This window comes from Mesoplodon densirostris, chromosome X (assembly GCF_025265405.1).
Source record: "Mesoplodon densirostris isolate mMesDen1 chromosome X, mMesDen1 primary haplotype, whole genome shotgun sequence".
In the NCBI taxonomy this organism is placed as follows: Eukaryota; Metazoa; Chordata; class Mammalia; order Artiodactyla; family Ziphiidae; genus Mesoplodon; species Mesoplodon densirostris.
The window spans coordinates 134,219,526-134,242,785 of record NC_082681.1 but is presented as its reverse complement, the minus strand read 5'-3'; the positions used below and the strand labels follow the sequence as shown (position 1 = coordinate 134,242,785).

General features: G+C 42.7%; 1 protein-coding gene across 4 annotated transcripts in view; it reads right to left on the bottom strand.

Annotated features, from left to right (window-relative positions):
- Positions 1–23,260, bottom strand: part of NLGN4X (neuroligin 4 X-linked) — a 342,892-nt gene that overhangs the window by 287,497 nt on the left and 32,135 nt on the right. For 2 of the 4 annotated variants that reach the window (XM_060087275.1, XM_060087276.1), the window contains exons 2-3: positions 20,041–20,209; positions 16,245–16,331 (exon numbers count right to left, since the gene is read on the bottom strand). The exons of 1 other annotated variant lie outside the window; for it this stretch is intronic. The gene's annotated coding sequence lies outside the window, so the exon portion shown is untranslated. The remainder of the gene's footprint in view (positions 1–16,244; positions 16,332–20,040; positions 20,210–23,260) is intronic. One more of the 4 variants, XM_060087277.1, reaches the window with a different exon arrangement.

Genomic DNA, 23,260 nt, shown 5'->3' with positions numbered 1-23,260 from the left:
ATTTTTCATTTTTTTTTTAAAACTCTCTTATTGGAAGCTACCCTAAAATATCTAGGATGTGAGGCTATCTTTTCTCACTGATGAATAAGCTCTGGGTCAGCAGGCTGTGGTCCTCAGCAGGTGGACTTCGATACAGTGAAAAAGCAAGTTACTCAAATGGCTTTCAAATGCTACTTATGGAATTCTTTTCACTGCTCATTCAGTTTCCCCATAAAAAGGTGCCTCTCATACGTGTCTGGACAAGTCTAGTGGCTTTCAACTTGGGAGGGAAGTAGGGGGCAGTAAGGTACCACCTGCCACTGGGATGCAGAATGTATGTAATTCCCTAATTGTTTTGTCTGGAGAATGAGTCCTCACTCCACTAATTCTGAAGTCCCTGGGTCCTTCTCTCTTGCATTCAGTTCCTCCAAATAAACACCTATTTCCTTGGCAGAAGGGGGAGAAACAGTGCTTTGCCACATGGATGGAAACCTCTGGTCTAACAGACGATCAACTGAGCTTAGAGTTTTAAAAGAGGCTAAAAAATGCTTGCGTTCAATCTAACTTGGATTTAAAAAAATACGTGTGTTCAATCCACATTCTGTAACGTCCAAGGAAGTCATTTACTTTTCTTACTCTGAGAAAAATACCACTAGACAAGGACCTGGATTTAATATAAATGGCATATAAATGGCAGGGTGGCATAAAATTAGGTAGTATTAACAAACTAGTGAATACAACAGAAAGGAAGCAGACTCACAGATAATAGAGAATAACCTAGTGGTTCCCAGTGGGCAGAGGGGAGATGGGAGGGGAGAGATGGGAGGAGGGCAGTAAGAGGAACAAACTCTTAGGTATAAAATAAGCTACAAGGATATATCACACAACACATGGAATATACCCAAAGTTTTATAATAACTATTAATGGAGTATAACCTTTAAAATTGTGAATCATTATGTTGTACACCTGTAACTTATATAATACTGTACAGCAACTATACTTCAGTAAAAAACAAATCAGGTGGTATTACACCACCTTGAAGTAGGGAGGATGCACTCCATGAAATAGAATTCATTACACTGAATTAAATGCTTTCCAAAGTCACTGAATAAATAGCTGGATGTAATGTTTTTCATGTACATATCAAATCCTAAAGCATTTAATTTCTTTTCTTCATTTTTATCTGGCAAAGATGCCTCTAAGAAAAAAGAAAAAAAAAAAGGGGGAATTCCCTGGTGGTCCAGTGGTTAAGACTCTGTGCTTTCACTGCAGGGGACGCAGGTTTGATCCCTGGTCTGGGAACTAAGATCCCCCGTGCGGTATGGCCAAACAAAATTTTAAAAAAGGATTAAAACAATTTTTAAATAAGTAAAAAATTGGACATCTGCAGAAACATGGATGGACCTAGAGATGATCATACTGAGTGAAGTAAGTCAGACGGAGAAACACAAATAACATATGATATCACTTATATGTGGAATCTAAAAAACAAGGGTACAAATGAATGAACTTATTTACAAAACAGAAATAGAGTCACAGATGTAGAAAACAAACTTATGGTTACCAGGGGGAAGGGAGGAGGGATAAATCGGGAGATCGGGATGGACATAGACACACTCCTATATATAAAACAGATAACTAATAAGGACCTACTGTAGAGCACAGGGAACTCTACTCAATACTCTGCAATGGCCTACATGGGAAAAGATATATTTTTTTTTTTTTTGGTGGTACGCGGGCCTCTCACTGTTGTGGCCTGTCCCGTTGCAGAGCACAGGTTCCGGACGCGCAGGCTCAGCGGCCATGGCTCACGGGCCCAGCCGCTCCGCGGCATGTGGGATCCTCCCAGACCGGGGCACGAACCCGTGTCCCCTGCATCGGCAGGCGGACTCTCAACCACTGCGCCACCAGGGAAGCCCCGGGAAAAGAACTTTTAAAAAAACAAAAGAGTGGATATAGGTACATATAACTGAATCACTTTGCTGTATACCTGATGTTAACCAAACATTGTGAATCAACTATACTCCGATAAACATGTTTTTTAAATGGGGAGAAGAAAACCCACCTCAAAAAAAGTAAGAAGTAGGACTAAAAGTGAAACTTTACACAGCAAAATGGTGCGGAATCAGGAGTGAGGGTAGGGATATGAGATGCTCAGCAAAGAACATTTGGCAACATTGAGCTCTGACGTTTCCTCAGTGAATTACCTCACTTTCTACCATCTTTGCCACCCAAGCAATTCAAGATCGCAAGCTGTGTCTTCTCCTGTTCATTTTACTTCCAAAGGGTTCATAATGGCCATGTGTGTTTTCACTCAGCCCAGGGGTCTTTACTCAAGAACTGAGTGAGCATAAACAGAGAGAACAGACTTGTGGTTGCCAAGGGGTGGGGGGAGGGGGGGGGATGCACAGGGAATTTGGGGTGAGCAGATGCAAACTAGTATATAGAGGATGGATACAAGACAAAGTCCTACTGTAGAGCCCAGGGAACCATATCCAATCTCCTGGGATAAACCCTGATGGAAAAGAATATGAAAAAGAATATATATGGGTATAACCGAGTCACTTTGCTGGACAGCAGAGATGGGCCCAACATTGTAAATCAACTATACGTCCATAAATTGTTTCTTAAAAAATTGAGTCGGAATCTCATTTATATCTCTAGCAAATACAATATTCAGGGACTTCCCTGGTGGCACAGTGGTTAAGAATCCGCCTGCCAATGCAGGGGACAGGGGTTTGAGGCCTGGTCGGGGAAGATCCCACACGCCACGGAGCAACTAAGCCCGTGAGCCACAACGACTGAGCTCGTGTGCCACAACTACTGAGTCCACGTGCCACAGCCACTGAAGCCTGTGCGCCTAGAGCCCGTGCACTGCAACAAGAGAAGCCACTGCGACGAGAAGCCCGCGCACCTCAACGCAGGGTGGCCCCTGCTCACTGCAACTAGAGAAACCCCACGCGCAGCAAGGAAGACCCAACGCAGCCAAAAATAAATAAATAAATTGATATATATTTTAAAAAAAAAAGGCACTTGGAATAGGTCCTAGCACAGAGGAAGAGCTCTGTAATTGTTAGCCTCTGCTATGACTCATAACCCAAAGAGAGAAGGCTAAATTCAGGAGGCAGAAGGCTAGGGTGGCAAAGTCCAAGGGGAAATGACGATATGGGGGCAAAACACTTACCTTAATATGGTTCATTTAAATAAATACCCTATTTGGAAACCCTCCTGCACTGTTGGTGGGAATGTAAGTCGGTGCAGCCATTATGGAGAACAGGATGGAGGTTCCTCAGAAAACTAAAAATAGAGCTACCATATGACCCAGCAATCCCACTCCTGGGCATATATCCAGACAAAACTCTAATTCCAAAAGATACGTGCACCCCTATGTTCACAGCAGCACTATTTACAATAGCCAAGACATGGAAATAACCTAAATGTCCATCGACAGATGAATGGATAAAGATATGGTACAAATAGACAATGGAATATTACTCAGCCATGAAAAGCAATGAAATAATGCCATAATGCAGCAACATGGATGGACCTAGAGATGATCAATACTAAGTGAAGCAAGTCAGACATAGAAAGACAAATACCATATGACATTGCTTCCATGTGGAATCTAAAATATAACACAGATGAACCTACCTATGAAACAGAAACATACTCATGGACATAGAGAACAGACTTGTGGTTGCCAAGGGGGAGGGGGGTGGGAGCAGGATAGACTGGGACTCTGGGGTTAACAGATGCCAACTGGTATATATAGGATGGATAAACAAGGTCCTACTGTAGAGCACAGGGAACTATATTCAACATCCTGTGATAAACCATAATAGAAAAGAATATAAAAAAGAATGTATGTAAATGTACAACAGAATCACTTTGCTGTACAGCAGTAGTTAACACAACACTGTAATTCAACTATACTTCAATAAAAAATAAATTAAAAAAATAATACTCTGTTTATCATCATTTTTGATGACACAAGCATAATACCTTGATGTGTGGTCAAGATGTATGAATAATTCTAGTCAATGGTCAAATCACAGCAGACAACGCAGGCAGAATCATGTCCTTTGAACACGAAACAATTGCTGGTTGATGGTAGGAACTCCAGAACTTTGTAAAGAACACCAGGAGGCATCTTTTCAATTTCATACACCCAGCATTTAAAAGGTGGGAAGATGACTGAGGCTGACAGAATTCAGATGGTTTCTTGGAGATAGGTAAGCCTTAGCTGTCTTCCTATGTGTTCTCACATATTACTGTGGATTCTGTGCCCGCCTGCAATAAAGCACGGATGCCCATCTTTCGGTCACACAAATGCAGAAAACTTGTGACTCCAAAAATAACGGCTGGGGTACGGATGAGGATACATTACCAGAATTCCATGTTGTAAAACATCTTAAGAAGGGTAGTTAGGCCATCTTGCTTATATGACGTAACTTAGCGTGATTAAATGTGATCATGTTTACCAACTGAGTTCTCTGATACTTGACTAAGGATCACAATATGTTTTACTGTGAATACAGGTGGATTCCTATCTGCATTAATATATTGATTTTGCCACTCTCAACTCCCTGTGGGAAGGCACCAGCTCCTAGGATCCTTCTGTACACAATGGAGAAGATAATCACTGAAAAGGAGCCCACGGTGACTTTTCTCCAGCAACCATTTCAAGCCCTTACACCTCAGGATGTACTCCTGGAAAAGGGACAAGATATGCCAGCCGAACCTGTTGCTAGAATCCAATAAGACCATGACTGTGAAGGCAGGTTTGAAAACTGTCAAGCGGGCCTCCCTGGTGGCGCAAGTGGTTGAGAGTCCGCCTGCCGATGCAGGGGATACGGGTTCGTGCCCCGGTCTGGGAGGATCCCATATGCCGCGGAGCGGCTGGGCCCGTGAGCCATGGCCGCTGAGCCTGCGCGTCCGGAGCCTGCGTGTCCGGAGCCTGTGCTCCGCAACGGGGGAGGCCACAACAGTGAGAGGCCCGCATACCGCAAAAAAAAAAAAAAAAAAACTGTCAAGCAACACATGCATGTAAAATCATCCTAGTGGGCACTGACTCATTTATTTGAAATAAAGTATTGCAATGTAGTGGTGGCCACCATCAGAACCACTGTGCAGATGATTCCACATCATGCTTGGAGTCCAAAAGAGCTTGGGAAGAAAACACTCCTTCAATGACTTTTTCTAAAAAAAAAAGGTAAAATATAGAAATGCTAAGCATATATTCATCTTTGTAGGGGTCTGGTGTGGTGTGGTGTGTGTGTGTGTGTGGTGTGTGTGTGTGCGCACACGCACACATGTGCTAAAATAGTTTACTCACTCAGGTAAAATGACGGAAACCTAAATTCCATGGAACTGGCAAAGAGAGAACATCAACTCAATCTTCTGAAGTCCTGAGCTAAGAAAGCTCCCACAGACTGACTAAGAACTAAAAAACACCAAACCACTGATTATAGCATGACAAGGGAAAAGGGCAGATTTTGTGCACCAAGGTTACAAAATAGTAATAAACTCAAGGGCAATGGGTAAGGCTTCAGCTCATGTCATCTTAGCATCAAGATCATTCCAGACTCATGGGACTGGAGTATCCTACAGGTCAACCACCTCCTGTGAGCGTCAAGGGCTCAGAGTAACTCATTTTTTAAAAGCATGGGAGTAGGCTACAATTTAGAACGTTGTTACTTGTATACATGTTGTGGCATTCCAATACGAGGAGAGCTATCTCGTGGTGTGCATGAGGGGGCACCCTGGTCTGATAACTGGATGAAGTTGCTCTGACTGTAAGGTCCCAATGTAATCAACGCTGGGTTCACACCCTATTACATGGCTGTCACTGACGGCAGGTTTATCCGTCATGACCACTGGGCACTTGAAGCCCGACCTCTCAGATCCGTCAGCTGGAGGGAGCAAGTACGTCTCTCTCAGGACTAAAAAGCAACTGCAAATCACAGAGATGAGAGCAAAGCTCGGGTTCATGTCGTGGGCAGAAAAGACGACGGAGAAAGAGGTGGCTTGTTCCTGCCATACAGGGCTGGGCTGTGGTCTCCCTTTGATCCTTTCTTCCTTCCCAGAGACATTTCCTTATTACTCCCTGTCATCGAATAGTTACCATGCTGAACGCAGCTACCTTTTTTTTTTTTTTAAATAAATTTATTTATTTATTTATTTTTGGCTGTGTTGCATCTTCGTTGCTGCGTGCGGGCTTTCTCTAGTTGCGGCAAGCGGGGGCTACTCTTCGTTGCGGTGCGCGGGCTTCTCATTGCGGTGGCTTCTCTTGTTGCGGAGCACGGGCTCTAGGCGTGCGGGCTTCAGTAGTTGTGGCTCGCAGGCTCTAGAGCACAGGCTCAGTAGTTGTGGCACACGGGCTTAGTTGCTCTGCGGCATGTGGCATCTTCCCGGACCAGGGCTCAAACCCGTGTCCCCTGCACTGGCAGGCGGATTCTTAACCACTGCACCACCAGGGAAGCCTGGCAGCTACCTTTTTAAGAGCACATAGGAAATGACTGATAATGTCCAGACACTAAGAGTCCTTCAAGTTTTAAGTAAATTTAGCTCCTTTTGTCTTAGAAAATTAAATGTGTAGCTTTAATTCCAATCCTGGCTCCACCACTGTGTGCTGTGTGCCCTTGGGCAAGTTGATTAACGTCTCTGGGCCTCAACTCCCTTATCTGTAAAATGGGAATAATAATAATAATAATAATAATAATACTTAGCTCAAAAAAATGTGTAGCTTTAGGAAATAAGTTCAGTTTAGAAATTAAAACAAGAGCCCTTCGAGAGAACAAAAGGACTAAGTGAACTTCCACATGGGAGAGGCCTCAACTAAACCTTCCTTTATAAAACTACACCAGGGACTTCCCTAGTAGTGCAGCGGTTAAGAATCTGCCTGCCAATGCAGGGGACACGGGTTCGAGCCCTGGTCCGGGAAGACCCCACATGCCACGGAGCAACTAAGCACGTGCGCCACAACTACTGAGCCTGCGCTCTAGAGCCCGTGAGCCACAACTACTGAGCCTGCGAGCCACAACTACTGAAGCCCGCGTGCCTAGAACCCATGCTCCGCAACAAGAGAAGCCACCACTCACAGCAACTAGAGATAGCCCGCGTGCAGCAACAAAGACCCAATGCAGCCAAAAATAATAATAATAATAAATAAATTTATAAACAAACAAAAAGCTATACCAGGATACAAATTCAGATGAACGTGTTCCAGTGTAATGTGTTCGTTTATTATCATTAACATCGGACATGTCTGTTTACTATTTATAAAAAGAAAGTTAGCAGCAGAACTGGGTTAAGAAAAAAAAATTTTTGGCTAGGCCATTCCTCAAAAAAGAAAAAGTTAGTGCTCATAGTTGCAATAACTCCAGTTAAGCAATTCTCCACATGACCTTCAGGAGGTCTAAATTGCTGACAGCATTTTTTTTTCTTTTAAAGTTCACTTTCATCTCTCGATGGTATTTTGAAAATATTACTCTTTAGTCTCTTCCCTGGAGCAGAATCCTATCCACCAGCACAAGGTTATCTGTTCATTTCCACCACCCTGGCCGACATTTTTCTTTAAGTGAAGTGAAGGCAAAGCATTCTTGGAGGAAAACACTATTGCATTAGGAGACACCAATATTTTGCCTCATTCCCTTGGAGTGACAGTAACAATCATTCTCTGCGCTCAGGATGGAACATAATTCTCACCTCCCTTGGGGCACCGACAGTTCTCAGGAATATGAGGACTAACCCGTGTGGGATGAGGACTGCTCAGGTCACTTGGAACACCTGCCCTCTTTTGACAACTCCGTGTAGACTTGCTCAGTTTTAGCAGGAGGCACAAAGAACTCCCAAGAGGATCGTGACTTCTTCAATAATCTATTATAATTTACACAGATACACGCACTACGGAAATAATACAAATACATAAAAGTATATAAGACACGGATGGTAGCGCAGTGAGATTACCTCTAAACACAGTCTTTGTCGCTACTATTTTATCATGACATTAATTGGATCAATAATTTTTCACTGTGTAGGGGACACTGTGTCAGATGAGGTGAGGGTTACAGCAATCTAAAATATCTCCAATACTTAGATTTTTCGTCTAGGAGAGAAGTGAGACACTAAAGAGGCAGGGGGACCCCATCATCACGGAGATGCTGTCTTCAGGAATGGATTTTAGGGGAGGAGGAAGGCTTCCCTGAGAAGTGATGTCCGGGTGCAGATGGAATCAGAAGGTTGAAATGAATTTTTCCAGCTGCAAGAACGGTCAGCTGAGGGAGCAAAGGGGGGCATCCCTGCAAGAGACATGGAGGTCTGAAAGGGAACAGGGCTGGGTCTGGAAGGTTCTGAATGGCATGATATGCCTGGGACAGGGGGTATGTGGATGGATGTCAGAGATGGGGTAGAGAGGGGAGCCTGAGGTCAAGTTACCAAAGGCCCCCAGTCTTTGTTCACACACATGAGGATCTCGTACACACAGCCTCCATCGAGGGCAGAGGGCGAGATTCAAAGGGAGAGGAGAAAAGAAGAAGGAAGGGGCGTGGGGAAGAAAGGAAGTGAAGAGGATGCTAGCAAGGGGGGGGGGGAACGAGAAACAAGAATGCTGGCAAAGAGGTGGAGGAGAGGGGACGTCCCCGGCGGTCCAGTGGTTATAGGACTCCGAGCTTCCACTGCAGGGGGTGCTGTAGGTCCGATCCCTGCTCGGGGAGTTACGATCACGCATGTCGCATGGCACAGCCAAACAAAAAAAAAAAAAAAAAAAGAGAGAGAGAGACAGATGGAGGAGAGAGCATGCCAATGAAGGAGATGGATGGTGTAGGGGTCCCTGAAGGTGACAGGTGACATGTATCTCCTGGTCCTCACAGGCTCATAGCCTTCTAAGTGTGGCGGGTGGAACAATGCCCTCCAAAGTCATCCACTTCTGACTTTCCAGAATCCCTGAGAACATACAACCTTCCCTGGCAGAGAACGTTACACGGACTGTGCAGACGGGATTAAATGAAGGGTCTTGAGATGGGGAGATGCCCCCGGGTTATCTGGGCAAGCCCAGTGGAATGACAAGGTCCTTTAAAGGAGGGGCAGGGGTCAGAGTCAGAGAAGGAGATGTGAGAACTGAAGCAGACAGAGGTGGTGATGAGATGTGGGACCATGAACCAAGGTACGCTGGAAATGAGAGAAGGCAACACAATGGATCCTCCCCATCGCCTTCCAGAAGGAACCAGCCCTGCTGACACTGGTCTTTGCCCCAGACATCTGACCTCCGGAACTGAATTTGTTAATACTGTGTCCTGTGTGCCAAACCATTAAGTTTGAGATCACCAGTTACAGCGGCGGTAGGAAATTAACAGATTGCAAAAAGAGTGGAAAGTGAGGAAAATGCATTTTGACTTCTTCTTCCTTCAACAAGACTGGCTGAGAAAAATACAGCAGAAGTAGCGGTGAGGCTTCAGGAGGGTGCCTTTCAGATGTGAAAGACGGACATTACATCTCCCAGTAGAGGGGCCCTTAGAAAGAACTTGATCAGAAAGATTCTCAACCAGCAGCTAGCGGAAAACATTTGTGAGAAGCCTACACCATCAGAGCTTTAGAGTGGTCTCCCTAAGTCCTGAAACATTACATCATTTTGATGTTTCTTTCCAAAGCAGTTTAGCCATTTCAACATGAAACAGAATTATTCCAATTTATCCTGAAGATAGAAGATCAATTCATTGATCTTCAGCTGTGCAGAAACAAGATGGCGCCACTGTGGAAAATGACTTCCAATGTTGCCTCTGTACTTTGAAAGGCAATGCAATGAAATGGACTTTATCCTCAAATCAGTTCAATTCTGGTCAGATATCCCTGGATCCTCACTCATTCTGTGCTACTTTACTCCTTTCAAAAATTTTTTAAATGGTTCATGTCACATCATTTCAGAGACGGGTTCAAAGACTTGACCACTGAAATGGTAATGATTTAAAAATACCTGAGAAGGTTAAGCTACAGTAAACAACGGTCAATACTGGGATTGGTTTCAGTAAAATGCTCCAACGATAATCTGACATTTCCAAGCATAAAATAACAAATGACCATGATTCCACGTTCAGCCTCAATTTACCCTCATTCACTGCTTTTTGAGCAAGTACTTGGTTTAAGTATTTTAAAAATATAACTTACAATATCAAAAGAGTTAAATTAGTTGAGATTTTAAATTAACTATGGATTATAAAAGACTCCATGTAAATACCAGCAGCAAAAGAGACCAAAGGAACACCTGTTGGGAAATTTAAACTCTGTAGCTGATGTATTTCCCATTTTCCCAGTTTACCCTCATGATGAATCTGCAACTTTGGGAAGGTGAGAAAGTAATCAGGACACGTATCCAGGACGCAGAGCGCTCATCGGACGCCATTTGCTTATTACCTTGCCAGATTTTGTTAACCTTCTTCCCAGAACAGCATAATTTGAACAAGCCAGTCAATTACCATTAAAAGGACAAGTGAAAGACTAACCATTCCCCAAGGAAGGCTTACATTTTCTAAGTAATTGAGAAGAAAATATATCAGTTAAAAATCATAGTCCATTTCGAAGACTTAATTACAGATAAGCCAATGCTAAATAATTTATATTCTTCCATGCATATTAACCAGACCAGAACAAATAGCAGGAAAAAAAAAAATCTCTAGAATCAACACTCCACTGCTTCCAAGTTGTTATCACCCGTAGAAAAATGTCATGAGACACGGCATATATTTTCTTCTCCACCCAGATTCACAAAATGCAAGGAGTAAAATAATACCGATTCATCCCTGGGTCTAAAGAAGATGTCTGGTTTCCTAAAGCATAACTAACATGGGCCGGACTGACTTTGTTTTCTCCATCTGATATGAAAGAATCACAGAAGGATTTTCTGCATGATGGAAAAGAGCCACGTCCACTGAGAGGCTGGGCAGCTCTGGACCAATGTGCAGGGAAACGTCTTGCACAGGACAGGACCTTCTGTAGTTGGATAAAGCTGGCATCACGCAGGCTGAGGGCACAGGAGGGGGTAAGAGGACTAGTCCAAGGTCACTTGCCCACTTGCGCTCCTCAGCCCGAGCTAGACCTTATGGCTACTGGTTTACAGGAAGCACCTGTCCCTGTTAAACTACAGCGTGAAGTTGACCTGCATTTATCCAGCATTTACTGAGAACCTTCTACGTGCCTTGTGCTGTGACAAGAACAAAGAAGACTGAATTTTCTCTACTTAAATTTCCAATCGCCTGCCAAGAAGGACCCTGGGAAGGTTCACGTAAAGGAACAGGACCATTTCTCCAGTCCCATGCGCTAACAGTTCTCATGTAGATTATGTTACATGCCGCCTCATTGAAGTCCTAAGTGTTCCATATTCCCCATTGCCCCACATCATGCTTGAATAAATATTTAGGAACACAACGGAAAATCTTATTTCAGCAGTCATCGTGGAAAGGGAAAGAAGTAGGGCACATTAAAGGCGTGTGTTTAGGCAAACGATCCTTAATCATCTACAAGAAAAATATACCTTGTTAATATTTACTACAGGTCCACAGCACGCCCAAGTGTGTGACATGCAACAGCCTGCCACAGAAAGACAAAACAATTCCATTCCCTCTTGATATTAATTACCCACTTCAAGGAAGCGTGCTGAGTCAGAATTACCTGGCGTGCAAATGCTCTCACGCACACAAAAATGGAATCAGTGAACTCCCTGGTTTTAAGGGTATGGAATGCACTTCATTAAAAAGTTGAGCAAGGGACTTCCCTGGTGGCAAGGTGGTTAAGAATCCGCCTGCCAATGCAGGGGACACGGGTTTGAGCCCTCGTCCGGGAAGATCCCACATGCCGCAGAGGATCTAAGCCTGTGTGCCACAACTACTGAGCCTGTGCTCTAGAGCCCGCGAGCCACAACTACTGAGCCCACACGCCACAACTACTGAAGCCTGCGCGCCTAGAGCCCGTGCTCCACAACAAGAGAAGCCACCACAGTGAGAAGGCCGCACACCGCAACGAAGAGTAGCCCCCACTCGCCACAACTAGAGAATGCCCACGCACAGCAGCGAAGACCAAACACAGCCAAAAATAAATAAATAAAATAAATTAATTTTTAAAAAAAAGTTGAGCGAAGCAAAATTTAAAAAATCACAATAATTGTTTGTGCTTAATCAAGCATTCCCTTCCTCTAGATCATGAAACAAATGAACAAAGGCATGGCAAAACCAGTCAAGATGGTTCCCCATGGTCAAGGTACGTAATTATGAACCTTAGCCTAAAGGATCAGAGAGCCATGGGAAGCTATCACTACAACAGCTAGGGGCGACCCACGCTAATCAGTGTGGCTGTACCATGTATGCTTTCTTGTGGATGGCCATAGGTTCTCCCCCTGGTGCATATACAGTCGGTTCACCTGTAAACTTCCAGGGAGCTCCCAGACCCCAGGGATGCATGCATCCCAGATTCCAGATCACAAACGCCTGCTGTATGAGACTGTATCAGTGCATTCATAGAACTCCTAATATGAGAGCAGATATCTATAGTATTGATAATTTGTTATATGTTAATATTTGTTAGCAATTTGTGGATCCAAAATAATCACCAGGAACTACCCTCCCAACTCCCCAAAGAATCCGGTCATGGCCTTAAGTATGTATCAGCAAACTCACTGTAAAGGGTCAAAGGATGTAAAGGGTCAAATGATGGCCATGCCGTCTCTACTGCAACCATTCAATTCTGGCACTGTCGTATAAAAGGCGCTACTCCTAAAAACTGAGTCACCCACAGGACACAGCTGGCTCACCTGAGCCTAGGTCATGTTCCATGGTCACTTACTCAAGACTGAGTGTATTGATCGCCTCCAAAGATCAAACAAAATTAGCTTATGCATAAAAAAAAAACCTATGGGGACTTCCCCGGCGGTCCAACGGTTAAGGCTCCGCGCTTGCACTGCAAGGGGTGCGCATTTGATCCCTGGTTGGGCAACTAAGAACCAGCATGCCACGTGGCATGGCCAAAAAAAAACACAAAAATTATAAATAGTGTAAGATGATCTCTTTAATGATACATTTGCCCCTTTTTTCCAGTCTAACATAAACCTTTTCGGCAGAAAGGAAGCATTAAACTAGGAAAAAAAATAGGCAGTGTAGTATTGGTACAAGGTAATATTACGGGTTTGGATAATAGTTAAGAAGAAAAGGATCAAGGAAGCCCCCAAATAATTTCTATTTATATTAGTTGATTGTTATATTTGTAACATATTTATATTATACATAATTATATATTACCTATATTATATTTATATTATTATTTTTTTTTATTTTTATTTTTTTGCGGTACGTGGGCCTCTCACTGTTGTGGCCTCTCCCGTTGCAGAGCACAGGCTCCGGACGCACAGGCTCAGTGGCCATGGCTCACGGGTCCAGCCGCTCCGCGGCATGTGGGATCTTCCTGCACCGGGGCACAAACCCATGTCCCCTGCATCGGCAGGCAGACTCTCAACCACTGCGCCACCAGGGAAGCCCTATATTATTTAACATTATTATTTTTATCATTGTATTTAAGTCTATAACTCAGCTACTATACCAAATTGATTTACATAACTAATCTGTGTTCCTCGGAATCACAAAATGTTTTAATAAAAGATTCATTTGGACAATGTGTGTCCAGAACTAAGTAGCATATAAACAAACTACCTCAATGTTCAAATGTATTAGCCCCTAGCATAACCCTGAGTGTCAGGATCTTCAGTAGACTAGCAAATTCAGTCCAAACATAAAATGCCAAACATCCTAATTCTGGTTCATCCCTGGATCCCTTCACTTAGAAATGAAAATCATGGTTCCAGGAGTGCCATGAAAGGCACTGTCCTTGGTTGTCAGTTTTGAACTGAACTAAGCCATCTTTGGGAAAAAATTAAGGAATGTCTAAATCAGTTCACCAACAGCATCCCCGATGACCACGAAAATCCATTGCAAAGCACTTCCTTTAACAGGGTTACAAAACCAGAAAGGGTTCATTCAACGGTGTATGGAAAATTAGATGCAACGGGCGTAAGTTGAAAGGTTCAAGTATTCAGTAGGCTTAATGAATTCTTTCTGCTTCCTAGACAGATGTTTTTCTTCATTTATCATCACAAGGTCTTCATAGTGAAAAGGGAATGAATACCTACATCTCTATTATTCAAGCATGTCAGAAGCCTGACCCTCGAAAACATGCTCATGAGTAGCAAACCTGGATAACAACATAAATGCCCTGATTCACAGGTCTTTGTGTTTCCCCAATGAACCCTGTACCCCTTGTAAATGACCATCAGTCCAGTTAAAGAGTCACAGAGACTTTGGTTGCCACTTGGGGTCTTGAGGTTTCTGCGAAAGGAAAACTCACAATTTTGTCTTTAGGTTTTCAGCCAAGCCATCCTTGGGAGACAATAAAGTTCGAACATAGCGTCACCACTCGTCAAGCCCACCCCAAAGTGGCACTCCAAAGGCCTCCCCTCATCAGAGAAGCAGTCAGACTCTAGCACAAACGCGCAGATGGATCAACACCCAGTGCTTGCAAATGCAAGAGTATGGACACCAAGCGGGGGAAAGCGGGGAGGCGGGTGGTGGTGGGATGAATTGGAAGGTTGGAATTGACATATATACACTAATATGTATAAAATAGATAACTAATAAGATCCTGCTGTATAAAAAATAAATTAATTAAATTTAAAAAAACCAAAAAAAAAGTAAGGAGTCTTCCCCAGTTCATAAGTTCTCACTTCCTTCCCCCGATGGTGCGCTTTCTATCACATTCCCTTCGGCTTTCATAATCCAAGCTGTCGTATTCGGAGCTGTGCTGTCTACGGCTCTGAGCCTGATGCCAGACCCATTACGACCACTTCTCCTCAGAACCAGGATGGGCTGGTTACATTAAACTGACTGCTCCTTGCACGGCAGCTCCGGAAATGATTACAATCAAGGCTGCATAGGCTTATTGTTCGAAAGGCTGGTAGTGCGACAAAGAAGACAAATACTTGTGCACCTTCAAGCCTTGGTTATATATTAATGCTCCTCCAGATTGAAAAAAGAAAATGACAATGAAAAAACAAAAGGGAGTTTCGAAATTCAGAAGACAAAGGGATTTACACAATGTGCTCTTATGGATTGTTGAACTGTATATCCTCACCTGTTTCATCTTCCAAATTTGCATGGTTAACCCCAAAAAAAGGGGGACAGGAGTAGTCTTTCTTTATTCATTACAAATTACCTTTGGAGAAGAAAAACCTAGCACTTTGTTAATAGCAGGAAATAGGAAAAGGAGTTTGGAAATCTAGTTTTTAGAAAGAGGAGTTCAATGAAGGATGTGACCTTGACAATCTTTTAGAATCCAGGAAAGGTGCAGAAGTTTGTTACAGAGTAAAAATAGGGAAATTAGGTGGTTAACTGTAGATACTCAAAAGCCACTGGTGGTCTAAATTCCGAAAGATGTTTAGAAGTTATGGCACTCAAAATGGTAAGAAAGTAGGTAAACAGCCAGCATTTAATCCATGTAATCATATAAACGGCCTCAGCAGGGCTTGAATTGACAGCTGAGCCATGAAAAGTCTTAACCATTTACTTGAAATATATTAAAATACATCCTTTCTGAAACTTAAATGGGGGGAAAGGGTCCCAATTTTGACTTATAAAATATCTTCATTAATGTATGCTCAGAAACATAGATCGTCAAAGTATTCTACCCATTTCCCCTTCCCTGGGCTATGCTCTATTTCTGGCTTTCAGAGAAAGAGAAGGATCCCATGGCCTCAGTGGGCCCACAGCCTGCATTAGAAAGCATGTCTGATATTTTGGATCACACTCTTCAGGGGCAACACACAAAAGTGATCAAATGAAATGCTGAGGCCATTCAAAGACCCTGGTGGCTTGAGATGCTTACTGTAGAAGAAAAGTGGGTTTTCCGTGGCCAGTGGGGATGAGGGTGAATTGCAGAAGGAGGGCTGACTTTCTTGCCTCATCAATGAGATATACTCTGCACTGTGGCTATTTGGAGAAACAAATAATTATTGTGCAATCCTAAATTCACAAAGCATGCCAGTATGTATGCTCCCAATGAGCTTAAAATCTCTGCTTTGTACTTCGGTGAATTTCAAATAGATTTTTTTTAAAAAAAAGAAAACAATTTTTACCACGAAAGTAATCTGAAAGCACTGCCAGATTTGAATTAACCAGGGTGTAAATGCATCCACAAAATAAGGCAGCGGAGATCAATGACTTTTTGTCATACTTACAATTACATTGTCCTTCTAAGAAGATGCTTTTAAAAACGCCACCATGGAAATCTACTTGATTTCTTTTCCATCTCAGCACATTTTTCCCTGTTAAAATAAAACAGACAGACAGAGACAGAGAGAGAGACAGAGAGAGAGAAATACACTCAGTAAAAGAGTTGGTGCCATTCTTTCAAAACCCTTGTTACATTCCTTCTAAGCTTTCTTTTGGGTAATTACAAAAAGTAGCTAATAATGTCATAAAGTAATTCTTCACTGATGCCCTAATAATTCAAGCAACTAGTCAAGAAAGGACACCTACACAGTTATGGCAAATTGTAGATTCTATATCCAACCACTTGAGTCCACAGGCCATTTGAGAATTCAGACTAAAGCGAGACGGTTGGAGGTCACCAATCTACTTCTCACCTGCTTTCACCTGGCCACCATTAAATTTTCATCGAAGATGAATAATCAATTTAGTCCATGTCTCTGTTCGATGCAGTTTATTTAAATTAAGAATTTAAAATCCTTGGACAGTTTATTTTGCGAAAGCCACTCAATATGTTAGACGTCGTTTGTTTGCAAGAACTGATCCTCAGCCTGCAGAGATTTTTTTTTTCCCCCTTACAGCAGTGGGTCAGATGGGCAAGATCCAAGCTGCCTCGTTCTCTCGGCTCTCATACGACAAGACGAGGCTCTAACTGATCAGTTCTCATCTTAGGACCATTTGGCGCATTTCTTGTCATCTCACCATGGAACCTTCTCTTTAAAGGATGACCCTCAAGCAACCCTGCTTCTTTCTGCTTACGAGTGAGAGGATCACAACAAAGCAAGTGACTCCTTGTGAGACATTTGGACAGACTACCCACGTAATCACTCACCATTTTACATCTCTAGGAAGGATGGTGAGCGGGAAAAAAGGATAAACCACTGAACACATTTCAACCCTTAATATTAGTACCAAGCACGTAAAGTGTTTCCGTTTCATAGCCAATGAGTCAGCCCATTATTAAGTTGTAGGAAGGTAGGGTCATAGTATGGTTATGGTTTTGATAGAACATGTAGTTACTATTTCATAAATATCGTGGTTTTTAAAAATTTTTATTGGCGTGTATAGTTGCTTTACAATGTTACGTTAGTTTCTGCTGTACAGCAAAGTGAAACAGTCATACATATACGTATATCCCCTCTTTTTTAGATTTCCTTCCCATTTAGGTCACCACAGAGCACTGAGTAGAGTTCCCTGTGCTATACAGTACATATTGTTGGTTAAAATATATTTGTGGAAATGACTTCATATGTACCAACCATCTTAACTGCATTCATTATTGCTGACCCTTCTACAGCCGCGCAGGGTAGGTATCATAGCATGTATTTTGCATTTAGGAAAACTGATACTCAGACGTTAGTTCCCACGACACATTTAAGCCATAAGGCAGAGTCAGAGCTACGTCTATCCTGAGTTCAAAGACCACACGCTTTTCACAGAATCAAGCCGCCTCCTCATCCAAATCGAATAGGAACTGTTATAACAGGTGACATGTATATGGTGGGTCAACCTTTAAGATACCGTTTTATACATGGACTCTCTACTTAATTTATTGATATATTTAGCTACACAGCATGGCTTGAGGGATCGTAGTTCCCAGACCAAGGATGGCCCCCGGGGCCCCCAGCAATGAAAGCGCTGAGTCCTAACCACTGGACCGCCAGGTAATTCCCATACAGACTCTTTTTAACCTTCTCAGTGAGCACAAAAGGGAGCGTTATCTCCACTGTTTGAAAAAAAACGAAATCCAGGAGGTATTAGCGAACTGGCCAAGATCACAGAGCTGTCAAGGGTCCAGCAGGGCTCAAAGCAGGTAGTTCGGCTATCAGCATACATTGTTTCAAGTGGAGCCACTAATGTCTTTTCTCTGTGCCATGCTCAGTCCCCAGTCTGTGGGAATCTACACCTGACACAGTTTTCATCAGGGACAAAAAGGTTATTTGGTATCAGGACCAAAGACAGCCTCACTGCACGCGTGATGCATACAGCAAACACACACGTACTATTAGCTATTCTAACATTGCACGGTTAATATCACAATTTCGAAACTGGCTCTGTTTCTGTTTCACTTGATCAGAGGTCATATCTTGGCTCACACCCACAGGTAATTGTCAAATTCACAGCTGCCAAGTTAACTAGGTGTGTGTCAGGAGATGTCTACAAAAATTAGTGAGTTATGTCTGGTAGCTGACTCTTTTCTGCCTTGGGATAAGGTTGAGAAACATGTATTTGAATTATTATTTTAGGGTGAGTTTTTGTTTGCCTCTTGGCTTGCTGGGTTTCGTGTTTGTGTTTTTTAGGTGCACGAGGGAGAGAGGAACATTCAGTAACTAGTATGTGCATGAGTTTCCTTTTTTTTTTTTTTTTTGCAAATCTGACACTGATAGAACAAAATATTCACATCCTGTAGGATTTAATTCCATGTCAGGAATGATTCCATCCACGCTGCTTGCCTACCTCACCAACTCCACTTCTCTTACTGGGCCCTGGTCACTACCAGCAGCACAGATTCCGTAACCCGAGCAGGACCCCAGGGGCCCTTCCCGGGACAGAGACCCCTCCCCCACATCTCCTGCGGCAGCTCCTGTCTGAGGTGCTATAGGTCTTGTATCTCAGGCCTTTTTCCTGAGTTTTTTCAGATGCTAAAAACCACCACAAGGAAGAAATTAACAATTTGATGACCTCTAGCACACAGCCCCCAGACCAACTGGCACCCTTGTGACACTGCCCTGTGACCTCATCATCAACCCGTCAGAGAACCGGGCACGAGCTGAACACACACCCTGGGATGCCCCTCCCTCACCGGGCCTTGAAAAATGCTTTGCTAAAAGTTGTGGGGTTTTTGGAGAGAAGCCACCTGTCTCCTTTCACGGCCCTGCAGTAAACCTCTGTCTGCTCCAAGCTCCGAAGTTTCGGTTTGTTTGGCCTCACTGTGCATAGGGCAGACGGATTTTTTGTGTTCGGTGACACTTCTACTATTTTTCCTGCTATGCAAGGCGAAATACATTCTCTCTCTCTCTTTTTTTTTCTTCTCAAAGGATAGCCCCACATGTGTGAATTTGCAACATAACATTCTCCTAGACGGCTTTTGGTATTAGAAACCTCCAAACACCAAAGGGTCAGAGAAGGAAAATGACCATTTATTGCGCCCGCCTATTATGACATCTTGCTGCTAAGGACTGGTATCTAAGTAGAATGCTGATCACTAACACTGACCTATGTTCAAGTAATCACGTCTTCATTTTTCTCATTTGTTTTCTGCTACATGATTCATGGGGGTCCATGAAGTCATAAACTTTGCTTCATGTATCGGAAGCTAAGTTATAAGATAGAGCCGTGTGGCTAAGAAGATATTTCAAAGGTTAAAGGCTCAGTTCTCTAGATTAAAACACTGTTGATGTTACCAGTAAATTTGGGCTGGATGACCTATTACAGAAGTCCCGAAGACAGATAAATATGATGACAGATAGCTGATTATTTGGAAATTAATAAGAAATTACATTTTATGATTTGTTTTCATGTGAAACTACACCCTACCGTATACAGACCACTTGTGAAGACTTACGCTATACTTTGTATGTTATTGACTCATCTATAAAAGCTTCTTGTAAAAACAAATATTGCCTGAGATGATTCATATTAAATACTCAAGGCAAACCAATATTTATGAGTTACCAATATATTAGCAAACATTACCATAAATATCTTATGTCATTTTATTGGAATTTTACCATACAGAGAACACATTAGTCAAAGCATACAGACCTTTGGCGGAATATCGGACGCAGAAGCTAAGAATGATCTATTCCACGCTATGACAATGTTTCAAAGAAGCCTCTCCACATAATTTCACCTTTACAACTAAAGACTTGGGGCTTCATAGAGACATTCACAGCCATTCCAATTCGCCCTGGGTAGTAGGTCAAACAGATACCTAGAACATAAGGTGAAAGCGTATAAATGTTTTCATAAAGGAGGACATTGACGGAGTTAGGACTTTTCAATAGGTTACGAATATGATTTTATTCTCTGGTACCTAAATAATGTATAGGAAACTCTGTCTAGAAATCCTAAGATATTTCACTTCGCGAATGTGCGCTGAACACAGGCTGTGCACAAGATATGACGATAGAAAAGAAATTCCAAAGATGAATGTGGCACAGTCCTTGTTCTCAAGGAGCTTGTGGTCTCCTGGGGGAAAACGTCATCAAGGCAAGGACTTAGATACAATTGCAGGATTTCCTATATCCAGAGATAAAGGAATAGAGAGGGCCATGCTCAGAAGAGGTATAGCAGCTCTGGGACACTCTTAGGATATGGCACGGAAGATGGCTTTGAAGGAGGACCACATCTGTCATGGGGAAAGAAGGAGATGGTAGCTACGCTAGACGCTCCAGGGTCCTCACGATGTCTGTGCCAGGATTACACCTAAGGGGTCCCAAGGTTTCGACATGACTCATGACCAGTGTCTGCATCTAGCCCTGCACACACATACACAAAAACACGAAAATGTAAACTTCTTTTTAAAACCTAAAGATACTTCAGAGGTATTTTACATTAAAAATATATATAACTACTACCATTCATCATTTATTTAGTTGTCTTTTGAGTCACAGTGACCTGCTAAGTTTCTAAAAGAACAATGGGAGAAATAAGTTTAATTTTGATAGACGTCCATGAGTAGCTAAAAAAATAAAATAAAATGCATGCTCAGATGGGAAGAGTCTTCACGCTTCTATCGGTAGGTCATTAGCAGGGTTGTCCTGGATATGTCTAGATGTATATATAAATGTTCCAATGAACATAAATCACTTGAATTTGCACCCAAATTTATCTAACCCAGACTTTATCTTTCTCTCAAACAGAACAATCTTCCAAACCACATTCATTTTTGAAAAGATGCATATTTAATAAAACATCTGTTTTCTGTCTTGGATTTGCTTCCAATTTTATGCAATGCTCAAATTGTTTAATTTTTAGCATTAGGAAAATCCGGGGAGTGGAGAGAAACAGAAAAAATTTTCCTGAGAGTTTAAAGTGAGTAACTGAAAATACAGATAATCAACTTTACACAGTTCCACTTCCTCCCGAATCACTGCAGAATTCTGATGAACTCTCAAGAAATTAATTTCCTGTCCACGCTTCTAATTTTGATGCAAATCTTTACAACAAAATTAAAAAATACTAAGGTCATCATCCAGTGAAGAGTGGAAACAAACAGTGCCACAGAGTATATTTACAGCTTTCATGTAAGACTTAAAATAGTCAAGGTCCAAAATCCTTGACATTCCTAAAATGTATGCCTCTCAATTTTCTAGGCATGGATTAGAATGGGAAATTTTTCTATGACACTGTCTTTAAAAGAAAAAAATACAGAAAAAAAATGTGCACAAATTCTAGGGATGTGAATACTGGCAAAGATTTTAAAAGATAAATAGGCATTTAGAAACAAATCACGTAAGTATGCTGAATGACCCATACATTTCAGTAAATCAGGCTAGCCTATAACCAACCTGAACCATCAAGGAAGAGCCCATCTTCCTGTAGACGAAAGACCAACTCCTCCGACCACAAATTGATTCAATAATCAAAGGTGTTCTCTCAGTCTCTCTGACTTGGCTACATGTCTCAAAAAACTGTGATGCTTTGGTTGCTAACACTTGCTAACACGCAAGATTTGATGTTCTCTTTCCCTCAATGAATATTTATAGAGTGCCTAACAACTACTCATTTCTTCAACAAATACCCAACAAGTACCCCATCTAGGCTGCACTCATGAAACGCACATTTTAAGGCGAAGCCGAAAAACATTTGAACACACACCACACGTGGTCAAAAAGGAAAAATGCAGTCGAGTGTGGGTGAGCACAGAGAAGGAAGTAAACAGCAGATGAAATATGAGAAGGATAGAGCATGCAACCCACTCGAAGTGGGAAGAGGGCAGGGGGAGTGGCACAGGCTGTGGCCTAATTTGCTTAGTTGGAAACCGAAAGACAACTGGTAGACCAGCAGCGCAGTCATCAGAGAACACCGCAGGATGGAGCTTGCAGGTAGGCAGGAAGCTCATTCTGTGCAAAGCCGAACAGGTCACTGAAAGGAATTTGGAGTGAAGGCTAAGCATAATGCGAAGCCATTCTTTGTGAAATATTTTAGGCTAAGAAGGCGGAACATAAGGTTAAATAAATAATCTGAAAAGTCTGCCTCTACTGGCTATGTGCCTCTATTTTAAAGCACATTCGATGCTTCATTAACTTATTTCGCAAACATCTCTAGAGGTAGGTACTCTCGTATAACCCTCTTAACAGAGGAGAAAACGGAAACCTGAAAAAATCAGCTACTGCAGTTCAGACAGCTAGGAAGTACCAGGTGGTCTGGCTCCTCTGGTGGAAACTGGTAAGTACCACAGAGGACTGCCAATAATGCACGTCCAAGTGAGTGGGTGGAACAGAACCGTGGCCCCATGTGATAGGCAAAGGGTGGTTACGTGTGAAACTGTGAAAAATATACATACAAGTCCTGCCCCCTGCTCTAGCATGGAGCTCCTAAAACCCTTGTAATTTCCCAAGTGCTAAGAGTACTAGCAGCATCTTTTGTTCTACTATTTGGTCTTTGACTCTGGCTCCTGACTCAGAGCTCCTAAATCCCTTGGAATTTCCAGGGCGATAGGAGTGTGTTTTGTTCTAATGAGATGACCCCTGGTGGGGTCCTGGGTGGCTTCAGGATGGGGGCTTAGCACCAGAAAGACCAAGCCATAGTGAGAAGCTTGGAACTGTCGGCCTCACCATCCACAGTCTGGACAGGGAGATGGGCTGCAGACTGAGTCCATGATCAGTAAAGCCCACGTGACGAAGCGTCCATGAAAATCCCCAAAGCACAGAGTTCAGGGCGCTTCCTAGTTGCTGAACACATCCCCATGAGGAGAGGTTGGCGCACCCCACCTCCACGAGGACAGAAGCTCCTGCTGTCAGGCTCCTTCCACAGCTGG